Source organism: Chionomys nivalis, chromosome 22, assembly GCF_950005125.1.
Source record: "Chionomys nivalis chromosome 22, mChiNiv1.1, whole genome shotgun sequence".
Lineage (NCBI taxonomy): Eukaryota > Metazoa > Chordata > Mammalia > Rodentia > Cricetidae > Chionomys > Chionomys nivalis.
The window spans coordinates 16409034-16432044 of NC_080107.1; the positions used below are offsets into that span (position 1 = coordinate 16409034).

At 39.8% G+C, this 23011-nt stretch overlaps 1 protein-coding gene across 3 annotated transcripts in view; it reads right to left on the minus strand.

Annotated features, from left to right (window-relative positions):
• The window catches only part of Scn2a (sodium voltage-gated channel alpha subunit 2), a 118645-nt gene extending 106437 nt beyond the window's left edge, over positions 1–12208 (minus strand). For 2 of the 3 annotated variants that reach the window (XM_057755559.1, XM_057755555.1), the window contains exon 1: positions 11992–12208. The gene's annotated coding sequence lies outside the window, so the exon portion shown is untranslated. Of the gene's footprint in view, positions 1–11485; positions 11614–11991 lie in introns of those variants that run through there. The other variant, XM_057755556.1, reaches the window with a different exon arrangement.
• Between the last annotated feature and the right edge of the window lie 10803 nt (positions 12209–23011).

A 23011-nucleotide genomic window follows, 5' to 3' on the forward strand; every position in this document is an offset into this window, starting at 1 on the left:
TCAATTAAAGATTTGAAATTATTGCCCAAATCCACAGTCTTTTCAGTCAAAATGTCAAAAGAGTGTTGCTATCTATATTTCATTCTCCCTATGGAAGTTATGTATTTGTATTGTTTAGGTTGCAATTTTGAGGGAAGAATATGGGCTGCATATGTACATGGTGTGTGTGTGTGTGTGTGTGTGTGTTTGATTGGTTAATTCTATTACTGAATGTACTGGCTGAGTTAGGGGGGACTTTGTGTTTTAAAACTTGACAAAAGTTAGTCATTTGGGAGGAGGGAATTTCAGTTGAGAAAATGCTCCATCAGACTGCAGGTAGGCAACTCCATGAAGCATTTTCTTGATTAATGATTGATGTGGGAGATATGGCAGGGCACAGCTCACAGTAACACCCTTGGGCAGGTAGTCCTGGGTTGTATAACAAAGCAGGCTGTGTAAACCACGGGGAGCAAGTCAGTACACAGCATTCCTTCATGGTCTCAGTTTCAGTTTTTGCCTCCAGTTTCTTCCTTTGAGTTCCTGCATGGGCTTTTCTCAACGGACTGTAACCCAGCAAATGTAAGCCAAATAAACCACCCTTTCCTCCAAATTGCTTTTGGTCATGGTCTTTATCACTCATAGCGATAGAAACTGAACTGAGACATGGAGTATAAACGTTACTCTATTATGGAGTTAGAAAATTCCAGAGAGAATGCGCACACTCAAGAGACAGACAGATAATACAAGAACAATAATTATTAGTTTCCTCTGACAATTTTATGTATAGTATGTTTGCTCCACTGCACATATAAACAGGGGTAAACTGAAATTAAGATCAAATTAAGAGACTCTTAAACTATTAAAGGCACAGGCATAAGAAGGAACTACTATGACTCTCATTTCAGTAACCTTCCCAAGACAGGACACATTTACACCACACACACACACACACACACACACGATTTCCAGCAGTATCTGGATTGCAGCTGATCATAACTCAGCTTTGCAGGCGTGCTGATGACCTCCAAAGGAAGTCAGCTGTGATTATTAAACTTGATTGTCATCTTGATTGAACTGAGCAATGCCTACGAGGATAGTGGAACACACCGCGGCGTGGCTGTGAAAGCCCTTCCCGAGATGATCAGATGATGTGGGCTCTGACCTAATGAGTTATTTAATCCACTGATGAATTAAAGATTTGACAGGACGATTCTTTTCAAAGGTAAGGCCTGGCTGGAAGAAGCAGGTCTCTGGGGAGTGTCTCTGGCCCGCTGTTGTAGTGTTCTGCTCCCTGGCTGCTACAGATTGGCTGCTACTTTACCTCCACCAGCCCACCCAGCATAGACAGGAATGTCTGGCACTCTAAGTCAGAGGAAGTCTTTCCACTTTTTAAATTGTTTATATCAGGCGTTCCCCACAGCAATTAGAATACCAAATAACAGAGTCATGTGTGTCAGTTCTGGGTAGTTTGGTGGAAACAGAAGACACAATATCTGTCTCACTGATATTCAAAATTTCATTTGAGGGATGATAACCTGGCTGCACAGATGTCTAATCTATACTATAACAAGTATAGAGATGGGTTAGGGCAATGGACATTTATCCGGCACATGGTAACAGAGAATCCTATAAAGGAAGCAATACTTGAGATACATAGAATTAGGAGATAGTTTTGTTTATATTTTATGCCATAAGATATTTCTCTGAAGTTTATAAGGTAGAGAAATACATTCAATGGAAACTTTTCAGTAAATGCTCATATGAGAAGTGCTAAATGTTCCTGGGCTGTAAAAGACACAAGCAAGAATACTTGAGTTTGGCCTCTAACATCCATATGAAGAAGCAGGACATGGTAGTGTGTGCCCACACAGCACTGGGGAGGGACATGGCAATGTCTGCCCACACCGTACCTGGGAGGGACATGGCAGTGTGTGCCTACACAGCACTGGGGAGATGAAGACGAGAAACAGCCCGAGACATAGCTCAGTCACATAGATTGGAGGTGTTGGGCTCCAGATTCAGTGAGAGATCCTGTCTCAAAGTGTAAGGTAGAGAAAGAGCTGATCTACATACACACACACACACACACACGCACATGAAAACAAACACATACACGCCCACACGTTATGCTTTCTTAATTTCTTTCAAATTTATTTATTGTGTATTGGGGGTGAGTGTGCACCGCAGTGTGGGTGTGGTGGACAGGAATTGGTTCTCTCCTTCTGCCATCTAGTTCCCAGGAGGTGGTGGCACACACCTTTACTTCCAGCATTTGGGAGACAGAGGCAGGTGGATCTATATGAGTTCAAGGTCAGCTTGGTATACAGAGTGAATTTCAGGACAGCCAGTACTACATAGATTAAAAAAAAAAAAAGAAAGAAAGAAAACAAGAAAACTAAAACAAACAAACAAAGACAATAGGAAAAAAAGTATCTAAGCTGAGATTTAGAATAATATACAAGTTTTGACTCTTTAAGAGAGTCATTTGAGTAATTTTGATTAAATAATGCTGGTTTCTAAAAAATAAAGCAGTAAATAATTTTATTAGAACTAAGAAATTGAAGCACAAAGAGCATAAAGTCACTTTAATTCCCACTTTAATTCATCAAATTAAACAACAAATACACCCCTTTTGTCTGCCCATAGTCCTGGGTCGGAGGTCATGTTTGTCATCTAAGTTTTTAACTCTCTTATTATTCTTGTATATTGAGGTTTGCATAACAGTTATAAGCTTAAATTTGTATTTAAAGACTTTTCATTGAAATTATTTTAATGTTGATAAAAGTATTTATTGTTCATTTAGTTCACCAAGTTGTCCCATCTAAAAATTATGGGATTGGAGGGATAGCTTCATAGTTAAAAGCATTTGCTGCTTTTGTAGGGGATCAGCGCTCAGATCCCAGCACCAGCAGAATGGCTCATAGCTGCCAGTCACTCCTTCTCAATGGTATTTGCTATCTTCTCTGGCATCTGCAGGCATTTTATGCATATGGTACACAGAAAAAAATCTTGCATACAACATGCATACATGTAAAATAAATAAATCTAGGGGGAAATTAAAATTGTGATAAGATTTCTGTGATTTGTTATTTTTACTTTAGTAGACTTACTTTTTAAAAAACTTGCTAGGGGAAAATTACTGGATATCTAGGGAGCTTTTGGCCATGGGCCACACAGCTGGTTCCAGAAGTCACAATTACAGACTCCTTCTTAAAGGCCTCTAGACAAGGTATACCAAGTAAAGAATGAGTTCCTGTGGTCTGATTGTTATGGGTCCAGATCAGTAGTCAGTGCGATTTACTAACTATTATTCTATACAAAATTGACTTCCATAGGCAGCCAGTCTCAAAATCTACAGAACTGTATCATTCCTTATGACATAACTAAGGGCTCAAGTGTCCCTCAGGACTTTGACTGCTGGTCTATCATAGCCAGTGGCTGGGATAGCTTGTCTGAATATTTTTTATCTAAATGACAAGCTACTTTACATTTGAACTTTCTGACACCTTGGGATTAAAATCATGACTCATTGATCTGGGTTCACTGATTCAATTTAAGATATGGTAGACCCCTCTTCTGCTTTTCTTCTCTCAGTCCATAGAAATAAGACCATCAAACATCCACAGTTTTCTGTGACCAGTCCACACTTTCTTCTTGAAGACTCGTTAGTAAATCACATTCTCGGGCACTTACTACACTGAGTATCACCTCTCTATAAACTAAGCCTTCTTGACTAGGAATGTTCACATGGAGTCTGAATGCTTACTTGCCCAGCAGATCTGAGCAGTCTGGAAGCTGTTAGCATCTGGTATAGGAGGTTCTTCTGTCTATGTGTTGCTTTCATTGGTTGAATAAAGAAACTGCCTTGGCCTTTTGATAGGGCAGCACTTAGGTAGGTGGAGTAGAAGAACTGAATGCTGGGAAGAAGGGCAGAGAGAGAGAACTGCCATGGAGCTGCCAGGTCAGACATGCTGAATCTTTCCCAGTAAGCCACAACCTCATGGTGACATACAGATTATTAAAAATGGGTTGAATCAAGATGTGAGAGATAGCCAATAAGAGGCTAGAACTAATGGGCCAGGCAGTGTTTAAATGAATATAGTTTTTGTGTGATTATTTCGGGTGTAAGCTAGTGGGGAGGCTGGAACAAGGGGTCCTGTTCCCTGTAACAAGTATCAATAAAAAATTCCACAATTTTCATGTTAAAGGAAGTCATGGGCAGTTTGTTTCAAGTGACCGTGGTCTGGGAATAGTATTTAGGTAACCTCAAATTCTGTATTCTAAAACAGAACCAGTTTCATAAAATTTTACATTCTCTCAGAACAGAGAAAGCCATAAATCAAGTCAAATTTAAAATACATTGGTGGGTCCATCAGAGAGGCAGGTACAGCAAGATGTGGGAAGCTTCTCTATAGGCCCAAGATGCTGTCTGATGAGGTTATAACTGCTGGGTTGGTAGTAGCCACTGCTCAGTTAAGTGAATAGATTCCAATAGGTTCTCATCCACTACGCACAAGATGTTAGTACCCGTATATAGGTTGGCAAAGATGGCTGTTCCCGAGGTCCAGAACTAGTCCAAGATAAGCAATTAGTCTCTGACCCTGCAACATTTCAATCTCTCCTCCATATTGCGATTCAAATCAACCCATCAGCTTCTGCAGACTTCTTTTCAGGAGGTTTTGCTAACACTAGACTCTCTCAAGCCATCAGTCCACAAAAGACATGGTCAAAGAGAAGAGCATCCTAGCTAGTAGAAGATGCTGGATAATAAAAAACAGCATCAGCACCCTCCCCAGATGGCGAGCTCCAAATCTTAGGTGTTTTATATTTGATGCCAATTATTAACAGCTGACGTCAATTATCCACAGAAAGGAAATATTGTTCATGTTATCTTTTAAAAGCTCTAATGATAAAGTCTCTCCTTTATCATGACAGTCCAACTAACTCCTCACACAAGCCTCATAAGCATTCTGTTATTCTGTTGTTGCTCTCTACTACATAGCTCCAACCCAAGACCCAGGTAAGATAAAGCTACACAATCACACAATTTCACACATATCCACTAATCCCATCCAGGCATGCTCACATGGAGAACACAGAATCTCAGCCGTTTCTAGACAGCAACCAAAGACAGGATCTCAAAAGTGTAAGAGTAATTGAAACAGTTAAAACACTTCTTGAGGGTGATTTTACCCCCCTCAGGTCATTTTATTCCATTACAATTTTAGCCTCAAGCAACGTTAACATACTCAGACGATATATTTTAAACCATCAAAACCTTTTTACCACAGTCTAATACAGAAAATGGGTTGAAATAAATTTGCCTCAAGGCCAGGTATGGTGGCACATACCTTAAATCCCAACACTTGGGTCTCAGAGAAAGGGAGATCTCTGTGAGTTCCAGGCCTACCTGCTCTCCAAAGGACCTAGTTTCAAAAACTAATGCAAAAAATTTGGCGAAGTAGAGATATGCGTGCCTCTTAAACTCTCTGAAAGTTTCAGAAATTAAATTTGAAAATTGTCCATATTAGATACCAGTAATGATACTATCTTCATAATGAAGGGATTTAATTTTCAATTAAAGGTCTTAATTGAAAGTTAATGAAAATATCAGTTTAGGATTGTAAGGGAAGATGACATTGTTGTGTAACTGCTAAAAATAAAGCAAAGAAAAGCCATCTACTTTTCGGTTTTCATAAAATTTTTATTCCATGCTCCTGATTCAATTGATATTTTCCTACTTTAAAACAATATTTCAATAGGTATCACTCTATTGCCAATGATAATCCCTTTTTTCTTCAAAATGTAAATAAAACTTTCATAACTTGAAATAAGTATAAAATGCAGCTGTGTTATTAAGTCTCTCATTTTTCTTCATTGACATTATGAGTGATTTTTATTTATGAACTCCAAGTATTAGAATTCACCATCAAACAAAAGTCAGTGAACTTTTTAAATAAATTCTATTTCTATTGTATTAAAATTTGGAGAAGAAAACACAGGCATGTATTCTAGACATAGCAGGTATGTGAAGAAGCCATCAGCAAATTCTACACTGACAGCATCTTAAAATGCAGAATTTGTATCTGAATCTTTTAGTTTTTGTTTTTAACAAGATTGCTTTTCCTTTTACATAAACTCACCTGCAACCATTTTTGGTACTTAAAGCACATCGAATAAAAAAGTATTAGTAATTTATGCCCAAAGTGATGACATCAGGAGAAATAATGGGCCTTTTGCGTTCAGCTGGTAGAATCTTAAAGTGGTCAAGGGTTGTGTGACCTTCATTAAAAGAGTTTTCAATGGAATTTCAGACTACCCAGAGATGATTCTTAGTAGACTTGCCTGGAACAGCAAGCTGAAAGCAGCCATTGTAAGATTTGTTCTGCATTTTCTATGACCCATCTAAAAGAAAGAGGTTTATAAAATAGATGTTTAGCCGGGCAGTGGTGGTACACGCCTGTCATCCCATCACTTGGGAGGCAGAGGCAGGTGGATCTCAGTGAGTTCGAGGCCAGCCTGGTCTATAAGGAGAGTTCCAGTACAGCCAAGCCTGTTACACAAAGAAACCCACTCTCAAAAAAACCCAAAAATAAGATAATAAAATAAAGTAGATGTTTACAAAGGTAAATAACAACCAAGCCAAGTAATTAGACCCTCTGGAAGTGCTCCAAGCTGCCAAATGATCACTGGGTTTGCTCCATGGTGAATACGTATCTCAGAAGCTCCAGATGGAGGCATCTTTGAAGAATTGACTGCCTGGGCTCAGCAGATGTTAGTGGGATGAGACGGAGTTAGTCTTTCCGTTCCTCACAGTGAGATCCCTCCAAACATTCAAAGCATCCATGTTAGTCTTCTAAGAAGACAGTCATATCAAAATTCAGATAATTACAAGGATATAAATTCTGTAGATGACCGCAGAACCAAAACTTGTTAAGAAGTAATTTAACCACACATACAATTTAAATTATTTTATTAACAAGGTACTGAACTAAAGATACTCTTACTTAGGAGAGTTAGAAATTAGCTGAGGAATTTGTGTGGAGATTTAGACTCTCCTCTGGAGAAGACAAGAGGGAGGCAGAGGGCAGAGAGCAGCTGGAGGTCTCTGCCTTTACTGTGCTTCCTAGCATCTGCCCTGAGGGAAGGAAAGGCATGCATAGACACACTGCATCTCACACACCATGTTCTGACCTCACTCTCACCCCACAAGATGCAGTGAGCTCTGGAATCCAGATGCCATACTTCATCCAGTCAGCTCTAAACTGAACCAAGCTTGGTTGAACGAGGAGAACAACTCTAAGATGAAGGATAAAATTTTTCCTCAACATCTTCAAGGCATCACCTCGCCACTGGGACTGACTAGAGAGCAACTCTAAGGAGAATTCTGGGCTTGCCAACAGGAGGAAGAGGAGCTCTGGTAGGAAGCTCCGTAGATGTTAGTAAAGGATGTTTGTGAACACGGAGACTTTTCTCTTTACACACATCTTGTTAAAGTGTCAAATGAAATGAGAAAGTTGAGTAAAGAACTTAAAGAATTCATTCAGAAGTGGGAAAACTAGCCCAGAGTACTGATGCATTGTATTAGTTACCTTTCTGCCGCTATAACGCATCATGGCCAAGACAACTTATAAAAGAAAAGATTTTCTTTGGGCTTATGGTTCCAGAAGGTAATCATGGCACCAAGTGCAAGCATAGCAACAGTAAGAGAGGTTGAGAGCTCATATCTTGAACTGCAAGCATGAAGCAAAGAGAGTGAACTGGAAGTGGTGATGGTCTTTAAACTCTCAAAGCCTGTCCAGGGACACACTTCCTTTAACAAGGCTGTACTTGCTCAGCCTCCACAAAGAGCAGAACCACCTGGTGAAGCCTTTAAACATTTGAGCCTATGAAGGATATCGCACTTAAACCACTATGTGTGTAATAGGTGTGCACAGGAGCAACCAAGAGCAAGTTTTAAGTGATCCTTGAGAAAGATGATGGAGATATGTGTGCCGTACTTGCTGTGAAGCAGTGTTATAAGCCGCTCATTCAAGGATTAATGCGACCAAACTGTGCTCTGCAGGGAAGTGTTTTGCTACTGAGGATTAATTATTCCTTCAAGAAAGTCCATATGCCACAAATGACCCATTCTGAGCAATCAATAGATTTAAAGAGATCACATGTTCTATTGTACAGACAAGGGCAAATCACTCCAAATGACTGCCATTGCATTGTTTTGAAACATCACTTATCTCCTCTGGTCTTGTGATTTGTTTTTTTTTTTCTTAAGATTTGTTTATTTTTAATTGCTTGTGTATGGAATCTTTGCCTGTGTGTATGTCTGTGTGTCATGTGTGTTCAGTGCCCACAGAGGCCAGAAGAGGGTGGTTGATCTTCTAGAACTGGAGTTTTAGATGGTTGTGAGTTGCCACGTGGGTGCTGGGAATCCAGCCTAGGTCCTCTGGAAGAAGAGTCAGTGCCCCTCACCTCCTGGTTTCATGCTTTTTTAAAATATGCATAAATCTGGTTTTATGCTTTAAACAGTCCCTGAACCTTGTTTTCTGTCTCTCCTAACACTGTGATTGTTGCTTCTCTCCTCAATCTCTCCAATGGCTTATAGTCTTAGTTTTCTGTGGTCCAAACTGAAATGAATTTTCATCAATGGTACCTTTTTCTCCATCCTGTAGAGCATCACCTTAACTTTGACTTGTCAGCTCCCTAATATTTAAACAGACTTCTCCACTGCCTCATTTCTCCACAGAGGCCCGGATCATGGCCAGTTTTCTAATGTCTTGATGTTCACCTAAGAATTACTAATCAAAACTAAGTTCATTGCCTTCATCCTGCTGCCAGGCCAACCAACAGCTTTACGGGCTTTCCACTGTTTCTAATTCTTGTTCAGAAATACAGTTTATACACTGTGTCTCTTACCATACTGATAGTCGTCTAGCCTTTCCCATCACTTCCTGTGATGAATTAACATCCTCTCTAGATTTTCCTTGCCCTCCAAACCTGAAGATTACACCCCAGTAATTTAGCTGTACTTCTGTACCCTCTGGATTTGCATTTGTGTGAGACTTAAATAATCCCTATGACTTCATATGTCGTGCGTTCAGCCTTAACACTTACTCTAATTTGACGTCAAATTTTCTTTCAGCATGAAAGTTTGCCTGAATGTTTTGAACGTTTAACACTGAAAACCAAATTTCTTCCTTTAATTTTAGTAGCTAGCCCCAAATAAAATAGCAACAAAAATAAAATAAGCAAACAAAAAGCTATAAACATATTGGATTATTTCTCATTCTCCAAAATTTTCCTGTTTAATTTTTTCTATATGCTTATGTCACCTCTATGCCTAAAATATGTTGTTAATTTATAGTCAACTTTTAAAAAATATCTAATGATGTTTAATCTTTTTCAAATTTGTTTTTTCCTGAGATTTCTATCATCAGTAACTTTGAAGTTAAATTGTTGCATGGTACCTAGTATGAACAAGGCCCCCACATCCTGGTCCCACTCACTTTTTCCTTTTCTTCATCTCCTTTCTTTATTATAATATTTTAAGTAATGAGAGCACCTGCACATGTTTATTTCCATTTAAAATGTATTTTATTTACTATTTGTTTTAGTTGTTTGTTTGAGACAGGGTTTGGCTGTGCAGCTCTGGCTGTCCTGGAACTTGTTTTGTAGACCAGGCTGTCTTCGAGCTCTCAGAGATCCCCCTGCATTAGCCTCTCAAGTACTGAGATTAAAGGTGTACACCACAATGCCCAGTTTATTTAGCTTTTTATTTATGTGTATGTGTGTGTCAGTGTGTGTTGGGGGGGTAATGGTGTGTAAGTAAATAGGTAGATGTTCCACAGAGTTCAGGATAAAGTGTCATATCCTCTGAAGCAAATTTTCTCTTTTAAAGGTCTGTTTTATTTTTAAATTGTGTGTGTATCTGCAAATGAGCATGCCGTGTGAATGGAGCATTCAATGATGGCAGAAGAGGGGGTTAGATTCCCTGGAACTAGAGCTATCGAAAATTGTACTCTGCCCAGAGTGGATTCTAGGAACTGAATGCAGGTCCCTCTGCAAAAGCAGCACTTCCTGTTAGCTGCTGAGTCCTCTCTCCAGTTCCTGTAATGACTTTTCAGTTCCTCCCATGGATCATTCTTGGATAAAGACATGGCATTCCACAAATAAGTGTGTAGAAATGGCACATGTCAATGCCCTTCTTCTCTCCAGATGTTGAAGAAGTATGTAATCTGTAACCAGAAACACCTAAGCATCCACATATCACTCTCTCTGTATACAGAGTATCCTATAGGGCAGGAAACAGACTGATGAGCCTCTCTAAGGCTGCCTATGTCATTCACGAGCACAAGGTAGACAATATCCCTAATATAAAGTGAAAAGACAGTATTAAGGAATACAATCTCCATGGCGGTTTAATTGAGCTGTTTTCTTGTGGCTTTTGGAAAGAATTTTGAGAAAATTTAGCCCTGTATATGATAATCCCTTGTGCAACATACACTGAAAGGAACTATTTCACAGAATTTACCAAGTCAACATCTTCAAGAGTCAATATCAGCACATCTGGCATATACCATTTGGATATGTTCACAGTGAAGATAATTGCTGTAAAAGAAACTGAAAACGGCCAGTCAAGGTACTAGTCTTTCCTGCTGCTTTTAATTGAACCCAGACTTCTGAGTGTAATAACTCATCTAATGTAAAGTCCATGGAGCCTGCCAGCTACAGTTGCTTTTCTCTACATGGAAGATGGATACATGCTACATAAAAATCTGTGATTCAATCAACCTATGTATTCACCTGCGCATTACTGGGAACTCTGTGTAGATTCTACACAGTCAAATTATATTTTTTTTCAGTATTCCTAAACATCTCAAACCCCCACAGCTTTCACAACCTCAGATACAGCCAACTACCTTTTTTACAGGAAAACGATGACTGAGCTAGAAACATCCTGAATGCATGCACCCCACTGCCTGCCACCTACACACACACACACACACACACACCACACACACACAGTCTCCACAACAGGGAGTGACACAGCTAACCGTCTTACAAAAATATTTTTATGCATTTTAAAAATTCATTAACATCACGCCAAATGTTGTGTCAAATTTTAACCCCGGCTTTTGAATATGACACGTCTATATTTCATTCCCTGATTATACTGATAACCATAAAAGAACCTTTATGAGAAATCATGAGAAGCAGGAGGAAGAAAGGTTGTTGCATGCCATTGCCACCTCCTGAGTCATTCCACTCTGTAGCACAGCTAACATCACATGACCTAAAATCATTTAAAATGTGAACACTTTCCACAATATGAACTATTCTAAATGTCTACCACCCTTTCTTCACAAATAAGGAAAATCAATTTCTCCCAACCATTAATGAGTTTTCATGTTCTGCTCAGATGGGGGAGGGTGAGTCAAATGCTGTCGCTAGGAGTCTATTAAACACATTACATCAATCTTCACTCGTGGGAGACAAGTGACTTACATACCATTCGGAAAGGTTAAAACAAAAGCACACAGAATCCCAACATCCCTGCGGGAGCGATGGTTCCAAAGGCCTTGGACTCAGGACACTGGAGTGCCTCTCAAGCTGTGCCCAGGGGGCTCAGTCGCTGGCTCCGTCAGAGCCACTGCCATGTTAATCGGCTTCGTTACCTCTCTATGATTTGTTCAGCGCATTAAGCATCAGTATTCCCCTTGTGAGGAGAAGGCCCATCCCTCACTCTGAAAGCTTTATCTTCCCAAGTCAAACAAATCCAGCCACCGACACAAACGGCTGAGAAGCCGAGGAAACATGAAAATACAGCATGGCACAGCCAGTGATCATTTTGGCATAGGGAGATTTTTTTTTTTTAAATGCAGCACAACCAGAATTAAAGCATCCGAACCTTTTGGGTTTGAATACAAGATTACAAAGCACATCTTAATTCAAATGCCATAATTTGGCAGGATAATGATTCACCAAGGCGACAAAAATAGAATCATGCTTGCTTACCTGAAATAAAGGGAATGGTAATCATAGCACAGAATCCATGTGCGTGATGAATCTAGCAGTCTCCAATGCGGGTCTCTAGAATTCAGCCTACAGCAGAAAGTAAAATCTCACATGTGTAATGTCCTTACTAAAAAAGAAGAGCCAAGACAGGGCACTCACTGCATCCTCTCTGCTTCTGCCTTAGCTTTCTGTTCTGACACTCACTCACTCGATGGTACCCACAGTCTGTTAGAAAACAGCGTGCTAAATTAAAATAAATAAATAAATAAATCCAAGGGAGCCGCTTGCGGGACAGCTCCATCTCCTGGTCGTAAGTGGAATCACTGTAATTCAAGTTCCTTTGGCAGAACAGCATTCAACAAATAAGATTAAATGGTATATAGAGTTCAGAATTCTAATGTATTTGACTTCAACTATCTTAATTAGCCACAAATAAAACATAGAAAAATCATTATTATACTATGAATTCAAAAAATTGTAGTCCAACTTTTGAAGGATTGTTGGATTTGTTTGTATTACGTTGAAATAAGAATTAAATTATCATAACATTACTAAAATTCCTATATGGAAGTAATTGTTACAATTAATCTTACTGTTATTGGTCATCTTTTTGTGGAGAGGTATGTTTTCTTCTGTGTTTAACAGAATAATGAAGTGATGAGGAGATAAATCTTAAGTCAATTGAAGGTTTCTGAAACATTTCAAAGTGTACAGGCAATCTGAAATATGACAGTTGTGCTGTGCTATAGTGTGAAGCTAGGTCTCATTAGGAGGGTAGGAACAGAATTAAAAATTTCCTGATCGTTAAATAAGTCAAAAAAACCAAAGTTCTACTACGTATGTGATCAGCTCAATATGCATTAGGTTACTTACTTAATTTTATACATTTTTTGTGAAATCCTGGGTCATAATCCACCTGAAATAAAAAAAGGTAGGTCTGTGTTTCGTCAACACCAATATGATTAAGCAAGGTCAGGAATCAGGGCCCAGAACCTGGTGCTGTCCGTGGTCCTGAAACCCAGTTACAGGCTCTCTTGGAGTGTCCTAGGTTTTAAGCTAACTGACATAAATAAAATCTTGGTAAAATGCGATAGAAGTTTTAGTCTTATAAGTTCTAACTTAGGGGCTGGAAAGATGATTCGGTGATTAAGGGCATTCACCTCTCTTTCAGAGGACCTGAGTTTGATGCCCAGCACTCATGTCAGGGGCCTCCTAACTTCCTGTAATTCCAGCTCCAGATGATCTGATGCTCTGTTCTAGACTCCGCAGGCACAAACTCACACATGTGCACACATATACATATAACTCAGAAGTTAAAGGTAAGATGTTCCAAATCAGCCCGATAAATAATAGTATCTAATACATGATTAGTTGTAGTCATAAAATATGCATGCGTGTAAATCAGAAGTCATAATGCTGATGAGTCTAAAAAAGAATGACTTTAGATTTCATTGTCTGTGTGCCGAAGTTCTGTTACATAGATTATGCCATCATCAATTAAGTTTTCTGTTTTTTAAAAAATCTGTCTCCTATCTGATATGATCAAATACTGAGCTACCCCAAACATGAAATACTACTAAAATATTTTAACTATGCTGAGGGAGGGGGAGTTGACTGGGGGAGGGGGAGGGAAATGGGAGGTGGTGGTGGGGAGGAGGCAGAAATCTTTAATAAATAAATAAATAACAAAACAAAACAAAAAACCAAAAAAATATTTTAACTAATATTTATACTAAACAGGGGATTTTTACAATAACCTCTGTAGTATTTAAATATTTTCATAACAAGTAGGTGTTTCTCCTATACTTTTTAGAGCAAATTTTATTCTTTAGGGGCACATGCCTAACCTGTCTTTGAGCTGTGTGTATCTTTAGACATAACATCACAAGCTCCTAAAAATCCAATATTCAGTTGACATGGTATCATGTGGGGCAATGGCTAGGATAATTTCTCTAAACTGTGGGTTGTGTCACATGCTCCTCAAAACATCCCACTGGCTACTTGCATCCTTCCCGTTAAAACCAGTGCCTAGCTGTGTGCTCAGAGTGTGGTGCCCCCCCCCCAGTCTCTTATCTGAGTTTGGTCTTATCCTTGCTCTCTCTAGTCTGATCTCTTTATAGTAACTTCTATTTGGTCACATCTCTAAGACTGGGTCTTAAATGCATACCTGAAACATGAATTACGCCCAAATATGAATGAATGTCCAGAAAAAGGATTTGTGCATTATTTTTGTAATTTCATTGTACAAATGCTTCTGTTTTTGTGTTTTAATTCCTATGTTCTCCTTAATATGCCTGCATAAAGTGTGAAATCAAGAAGTAAATAGCATTCACTTTCATTAGGCTATCTAAGCTATATGTTTGTATCACACACACACACATGGACACACATACAGTATCTGTTAAATGTATTGATTTGATAATGCATGTCTTGGAACAAAGTTCTACATTCCTGGGCTGTTTTCAGCGGCATTCTGCCAAATTCGGGTAAATTAGCATTATGCAGATCTTATTTCCTGCCTGCACTTTCCTGGAATAAGCAGATTCTGAGGTGACCATTGAACCTTTATTCTCATCTACAACATTTTATCTCTTTTAAGAAAATATGCAAAATATCAATGCTGTTTCCTGTGCTAGGTATTTGCGTGTTTATGCACAACAATTTGTGCATATATACCCATATTTACATACAGAGTCCACTTTTTTGCCCTTTGGAAATCAGGTTGAGTTCGAGGATGACTTTGGTAGCAGTAATAAGCCCATGACATGGTTTCCCAGTGACATGGTCCTTCTGTGTTGCTTTGCTTTAACCATAGATACCACATACTTATTTTTGATATCTTTACTTTCAAAATTATTTTAAGATTAGCAGAAAATTTCTCTTATTTTGCTTAAAACAAATTTTGACCCTTGATTGAGGCATGCATGCTTATTTATATTTTCTTTTTACCGTGTCTCACTTACCTATCTATATCAGTCATCTGATACAGAAAACAATGAAACTCAAAGTCTTGTTATACCTAACATTGTTTCCCTTTTTTCTTGCCTCGGTTATCTATATGTAAAATATATGCATCAAGGTAATAAAAGTGAAAGCAAAATTCCCAGCCATGGCTTAATTTATACAGTTTTAGTCACATTGAAGTCTGCTAGCATCTTTTAAATACTTCATTGCCAATTCAGGACAGTTTGAAAAATCTGATTCCATGTCTCATGCTTCTCCTATATTTATCATTTGTTAGAGTATCACAGACCTTCACAATACAAGGAGAAGACTTTTTACAGATTTATTATATTTTTAATTATGTATCTGCTGTGTGTCTATGTGTAGATATCTACACATGGATGCAGGTACCCAGAGGGGTCAGAAGGAGGCATCCAATCCCACAGAACTAGACTTACAGGAGGTTGGAAGCTTCCTGATATGGCCATTGGAAAGCAAACTTAGGTCTTCTGTAAAAGCATCAAGTGTTATTAATTCTGTAATGTCACTCTAGGCTATCTCATGCTATGTCCGCAGCCTGAGAATATTGATGAGGTAAGAATCTTAGCACACTAGTTCCACTTAACACAAGTTAGTGACATTTCACGGCATATGTCTTAGTTTGCTCTCTATCTCTGTGGAAGAAGGCATGGCCAAAGCAGCATGGGGAGGAAGGATTTATTTCACCTTCCAGTTTACAGTTCACCATGAAGGGGAGTCCTTGCAGAAACCCAAGTCAAGAACCTGGAGGCAGGAACTGAAGCAGAGACCACCGAGGAACACTGCTTACTGGCTTGCTCTTATGACTGGCCCAGCCGGCTTTCCTACAGAACCTAGAACTGCTTGCATAGGTACGGCACTGCCCACAAGGTTCTAGCCCCTCTCACAGCAATCAACTGTCAAAAAAAGGTCCCACAGACATGCCCCATGTCTGATAGAGGCAATTCTCCAAGTGAGAGTCTTTCCTTCCCAGTGGCTCTAGTTTCTCTGAAAAGGATAAAACCTGATCAGTACAGCATATTATGTATAGAGAGATGAAAAAACAAAAACAGGACAGAAACTAGGCTAGCAAGACCTTTTAATTTCCATAAACAAAATTTGAAGAAGCAGCATATTTTCCTGTCTTTGAAAGAAGGAATTATTTTTTTTTTGACAATTTTTTTTTATTCTTTTTTAATTAAAATTTCCAACTGCTCCCCGTTTCCCATTTCCCTCCCCTCCTCCCACACATTCCCCCCTCCCCCCACTCCCCTCCTCCATCCCCACTCCTCTTCTCCTCCCCCCAGTCCATTCCCCCTCCCTCTCGATACTGAAGAGCAGTCCAAATTCCCTGCCCTACAGGAAGACCAAGGTCCTCCCACTTCCATCCAGGCCCAGGAAGGTGAGCATCAAAACAGGCTAAGCTCCCACAAAGCCAGTTCATGTATTAGGATCGAAACCTAGTGCCATTGTCCTTGGCTTCTCATCAGCCTTCATTGTCCGCCATGTTCAGAGAGTCCAGTTTCCACCCATGCTTATTCAGTCCCAGTCTAGCTGGCCTTGAAGAGCTCCCAATAGATCAGTTCCACTGTCACAGTGGGTGGGTGCACGCCTCGTGGTCCTGATTTCCTTGGTCATGTTCTCCCTCCTTCTGCTCCGAAAGAAGGAATTATTAAAAATTTTTTTATTGCATATTTTTGAGGCAGTAGTGTGTTGAGTAAGCAGTTTGCACAAATTGTGTCATTAAATCTCAAACAGGTCTGTGAAGTAATTTTCATTATAATTATTTTTTGTTTAAAAAGCAGGGAGGGAAAGCTAGAAAATGACATACGCTAACCTTAACTCAGGCTCTGGTTTTTGGCACTTGGCATTCCTTCTGGGTACTGCTTGAGACAAAGAAGCAAACTGAGGAAGTGATTCCACTGACCTTTAGAATTTCGTTCTCATCTAAGTTATTCATCGGCTTTGTGAGTCAGGAGGGTGAAATGGCAAAGGAAGGTTCTCTTTGCGAACAGTTCTTTTCATTCTGGCCTTTAAGAACAAGTTTGCCAAGGAAGAAAGGGGTAGCAGAAAAGGAACCAGAAGGAATGAGGGATAGTAGAGACTTGGGCCTCATGAGATGATAATATGGGAGATGGTGGTCAGTGAGGGAAAAGGAGAAACACAAGACCCATAGAGAACCCCCATCCCAGCTCCTTCCTTTTCTAGAAGTTCCTAAAAGAGAGCAGCGTTCCAGGACCCAGGGGCCACGAGTTCTTACAGTTGCCTTAAGCCTCCCAAGCTCCTGTGTGTGGCTCCAGAAATACAGTTCTGCTAGCTGGCAGCTCCCTGCTGTGGATAAGTGAGTACGTTTAGGTTGTCCTGACACCGCTAATTGGGAGGTGTGTTTTTTCCTGGAGCAAACAACTAAATCTGGCATGGTAAAGAACCAGTCATACAAACTCACATTGGCTGACCCCTACACCACCATAGACCCAGCAAGGTTCACAAACATCTCCCTGGCCAGCAGAGGACTGATCGTCGGGTTCATCCTCTCTGATCGTTCTTGTGGTCACATTTGACAGTGTTTCTCTAAGCACGTCTTCCGTCTTCCTTGTTACTGCTGACAACAGTCATTATCCGTTTTTTTTTTTTTTTTTTTTTTTTTTTAAAGGCTCACTTGATTGGTGTGCTTTAGGTAAATCTCTGCTTTTGCTTTCTGGCAATTTCGGTTCTCTGTGGTCTAGAGAACACAAGAAAGGAAAAAGTAATCTTGTTACTAATTGATTTCAACAAAAGCTTCTGGAAGCGTCTCAGTAGGATGAAGAGATGAAATCACAGGCGTTTAGTTCTTCAAGGTCTGAACTGGTTGGTTTGATATGGTTTTCTCTCTTTTTTTCCCTTGGGCTTTTTTTTTTTTTTTCAAGATAGGATTTCTTTGTGTAACAGTCCTAGTTGTCCTGGATCTAGCTCTTGTAGACCAGGCTGGCCTCGAACTCACAGAGATCCACCTGCCTCTGCCTCCTGAGTGCTGGGATTAAAGGTGTGCGTCACCACTGCCTGGCATGGTTTTCTTAACTGGGCCTTTAACTTACCTCCTCATAAGTTAACTACTGAAGGTATTTTGTTACAGGGACAGAAAGCTCACTAAGACGCGTCTATTTAATCGATTGTTTGTTCTGCTTATTTGATTAAAGTGGGCATCTTCTTGGTCTAAAATTGTTAACACAAAATCCCCATATAAGAACGGCCAGTGAATACTAAAGTAGAAATAATGATTTTGAAATAAAAGAAATAGCTTAAATGGGTTTGTTCCCATAGAATGTCACTATCAAGATATGTAGCCACAGATATATACACTGGTACAGGAAAAGGATCTAGGAGGGCCTTGGACAAGCAGGGATGCCTTCAGACTGTGACCAGTTATAATCAATCAGTGACACGGATCAAAGAGTAACCCAGGTCTCAAAGAAGACTTTACTTCTAGTGGAACCTTCTGCTCATCAGAATCAGCATTCTAATAAACAAAAGGGGGCAGGGTTTTTCCGAGAGAGCAATGTCCTCCCAGTGTACTCACACCCTACCATCCAGGCCACTCAGCAGAGTGGAAGAAAATAGATCTTTTGGGTAAGCAAAGGCTTCAAATCTAGTCAAAGATCATATAAAACATTTCACCTTTTCAAAATCAGTAAATGTGACAGGCACGATGATAAAATTAATAGCTTCGCATCAATGACCAGGGTAGTGGCATTTCAAATGTATTTTAATAAATAAAGACTGTCTGAAGATCTGATAGTAAAACAGTCCCACTGCTCAGCCTTACAAACAAGATTATGGTAACACACACCTTTAATCCCAGTAGATGTACTAGTTGCCATAGAAATTGCGTGGTGTATGCCTCTAATCACAGTGGTGCACACCTTTAATGCCAGCTCTAGAGAGGAATATAAGATGGGGGTGGGGGGAACTCCTAGAGGAAGGATCACTGTTATAGACTGGGTCAAGATAAGAACCAGTGGCTGGCTGTTTTGCTTTTCTGATCTTCAGGTTGAACCCCAATTTCTGACCCTGAATTTTTATTAGTTGTGTTTCAGAGCAGAAAGCGCTAGAATGGCAAGATATGTGGACACATGTACACAAGCATTCCTTGTGCTTCCGGGGCTAAGCTCACTTCCCCATGCACGAGGACTTGAGTCTGGATTCTAAGAACCCACGTAATAGTCAGGTATGGTGGAATACGCCTATAATCCAAGGACGGTAGAGACAGGTGGATCCTCTTCTTCAGTCTCTAGTCAATCAAAAATAAATCTTGAACCCAAGACTCAGAGAGAGACCATGTCTCTAAAAAATAAGAAGTCTATGATAGAGGAAGATTCCCCAATTCAACCTCTGGCATGCCCATGTTCAGTAACAGGGTAGTGCACTTGCATACTCATATGTATGTATACACATATACCACATACATATATGTACTGTACATACTAAAGGTAAAAGGATAATGACCAGAAATATCCTAAACCATGGTTACAGCAAAGTCCAAAGCTATATTACCAAATATAAATGAACATGGTGGCAAGTCAAGAGTACAAGATAGCGATTTTGAAATTCAAATTGAACTGACACTGAGAACTGGAGTTCTAATGATGAGATCGTGTGTTGGAGAAGTGGAGCACACGCACGCACACACACAGATACACACAAAACACTTAAATATATGGAAATGCTGGACAATGAAAGATAATAACTGAAAATTTTTTTTTTTTTTGGTTTTTTGAGACAGGGTTTCTCTGTGGTTTTGGAGCCTGTCCTGGAACTAGTTCTTGTAGACCAGGCTGGTCTCGAACTCACAGAGATCTGCCTGCCTCTGTCTCCCGAGTGCTGGGATTAAAGGCGTGCGCCACCACCGCCCGGCTAACTGAACAATTTTTAAGATATACGAATATATACATATACACACACATGTATGTGTGCATACACACACACACACACAAAGACAGTAGGACAGTGGGAGATACAGAGTGGTTGCTTCTGGTTCACAATGGTTCTGATTGTTGTTACTATTACTCTCTGCGCAGCACAAGAGAAATTCCACGACATCTCTGTGAGTGGATAGCTGCCTTGGAAGACAGAAATCTCCCAGGATTTGCAAGAATTTGAACACCAGACAGAGGTGTGCTAAAATGATTTCTAAATGAGAGCTAGGTGGCTCCTATATCCACTTTCTGTTTTCTTTCAGGAGCTAAGGTACCCCCTTTTCTTTTATCTTTAGATATTTGGTTTTTAGATTCCACAACTTTTGGACTTTGAGATTTGATCTGTGGTCTACCCTATTATCAAACCTTTGACCTCATACTAAGATCTTATACTGTTAGCTTCTCTAGTCCATAACCCAAGTCATGCTACTACCTTCCTTGGTTTCCAACTTGAAGATGGCTTGCCAGGGAGCTCCTCTGCTTCCACATTTTGAGAGTCACTTCTCATAATAAATCTTAAGCCAGGATAGATGTTTATTATTTGTCTTTTACTTATCATCTGTTTAAAATTTATCTTCCCTCTGTCTCTATCATCTATAGTTATCTGTTATCTACATATCCATCACCAATCACCACCTTTCTTCTTCCCTCCCCCTCCTCCTCTTTCCCTCCCTCAATTTTTGTCTCCCACTGGTTACATTATTTTAAATAGAATTTTGAAGATAAAAAAATAAAAGAAGTATCATACAGCTAGAACACATGAGTTTCACCTGTCATATGTAAAATGTTTAATCGTGTAAGAGATGTGGAAAACATGCTCTTTTTTTGCTTGTGTTCACTATGATCATTCATTTGAAATATAGAATGTAGCCACATTGTAATTTTTATATTGCTTGAAAGAATTTGCTGGGGTAGATGAGCTGTTAGAGAAAGAATAAGGATAGAAGGAGAAGAAAGACATCAGGAATGAGAGTATAAGGAAGAACAAAGATAGACTTAGAAGGAAAACATCAATAATAAAGATAGAGTTAGAAGGAAAAATCAAGAGAGACAAAAGGGACATCTCTGGATAGAGATAAAAAAAGAGAATACAGACTATAGAACCAGAATACAAAGGAAAAAAGTTCTGAGGGAAACCATCAAGAGAATATGTGAGTATCTTTTCCCTTACCACCTCAGATAAAGAAGCCATAGTATGTCAGCCCCATGGATTCCTTTTGAGCCCTGTGCTGTTGGAGGCTCGTCCCCTAGGCAGCAAAATGCATGTATTGGTATAACATGCTATATCTACTAGTGTAAGTATTAAATATCAAACAAAATGAGAAAAATAATAAAAATAACTTAAGAACTTTGAGTATAACAAATAAATTGCAAGCTGCATAGTATAACAATGAAAACCAGAAAACACCTAAGCTCTTTTCCCTGGAGAGAACAGACTACTAAGATAGGCTCAGCTTCTTGAGGTTGTCTGGGGCCTGTTTTCTGACTTTTCCTTCCTCGTATGTTGTCCTCAATTTTATATTTGGGGTCACCTGGCATTCAACCCCACATCCTGGCCAATGGGAAGAAGAGAGAATTGCAGAGCAAGCAATCAACTGAAAACTGATTTGTTCCTGGAATATGCTTCAGGTCTTTACAGGACTAACATGAATTGTGGTGGTTTTTTAGCAGAGATGCGTCTGTAAGAAGCCATTTCCCCTTTTTGAACTATCTCTGGAGACTAATGTTTTACAGCATGCTGTATTGGAAACATTGATCTGTTGAGCTGCTCTGGTTATAAAGGGAGCAGCCAATGTAGCTCAGCTGCCCTTAAAAGGATGGAGGGATCTCCAGCTGTCACACCTCAAGTATGGTGAGAATACTTCGTGAAGTGGCCTGTCAAGAATTTGTAGCAATGAGTTCCAAATGAATAAAAAAAAAAGTGAATCCATATGACTTCAGTGAATGGATCTCATAGCGCCCAAATGTGTGTGTTTGAAAATAAGCATTAAGAAGCCTTCTCCAATTGAACTTTGGAAAGAAGGAAGATTCTTCACCCACACATTAAAAAAAAAATTCCCAAGCTACATCAGTATTTTTAACACTTGTTAGTTAGTAGTCATCCATCCTCGTAAGTTTAGAACAGGGTACCAGCACAGAGAGCCTAAAATACACGAGTGGGAGTTCTGCCTTTGGGACAAACAGAATGGCAATTGTGCTGCTCAGCGCGGCAAGCTCAGGTTTCCCCGGTGTGCCCGTGCGCAGGTCTCCTGCTCATCCGCTCCCGATGCTTCTCTGCCTTTCCTCTCCAACTGTCTCCACATGGGAAGGGCCTTTTGAGTGTAAAGAGCAACCGTGTTTGATTCAAGCCAATATTGTTCCGACGCTTCATATCCAATGGGCTAGTCAATAGTTGTAGACACTTTTTTTTTTTTTAAAAAAAAAAAACAAAACTATAGCTTCAAATGTATTTTAAGGCCGGGCGGTGGTGGCGCACGCCTTTAATCCCAGCACTCGGGAGGCAGAGGCAGGCGGATCTCTGGGAGTTCGAGGCCAACCTGGTCTACAAGAGCTAGTTCCAGGACGGGCACCAAAGCTACAGAGAAACCCTGTCTCGAAAAACAAAACAAAACAAAACAAAACAAAAAAAAAATGTATTTTAAAGACTTCTCCTATATTAGCCCAAATCCCACTCACTTTCCTCCAGCATGGCTTCTTTGAGAGAGGAAAAGATGTTTCCAGTTGGCAAGTAGGAAACTGCACTCTGGGTAGGATGATGGGATTGGTTCTCAACTGGCAGCTGCAAATTTTGGGGGAGAAAAAAAATCTACTCTGTGTGCTAATCACGAATAACTAGACTCACAATAACTTATTTTAATTTATCTTATTTTATACATATGGGTGTTTCGCTTGCATGTGGATCTCTGCACCAGGTACATGCCTGGTGCCTGTGTAGGACAGAAGAAGGTGCTAGGTACCCTGGGTCTGAGAGCCACCATTTGGGTGCTGGTAGTCAAACCTGTGTCCTAGGGAAAGCAGCCAATGCTCTTAATGACTGAGCTATCCTTTCATTCTTCCGAATAATTTTTTACTAAGTAAAGAACTAATCACAGCTGTCCCTTGTAAAA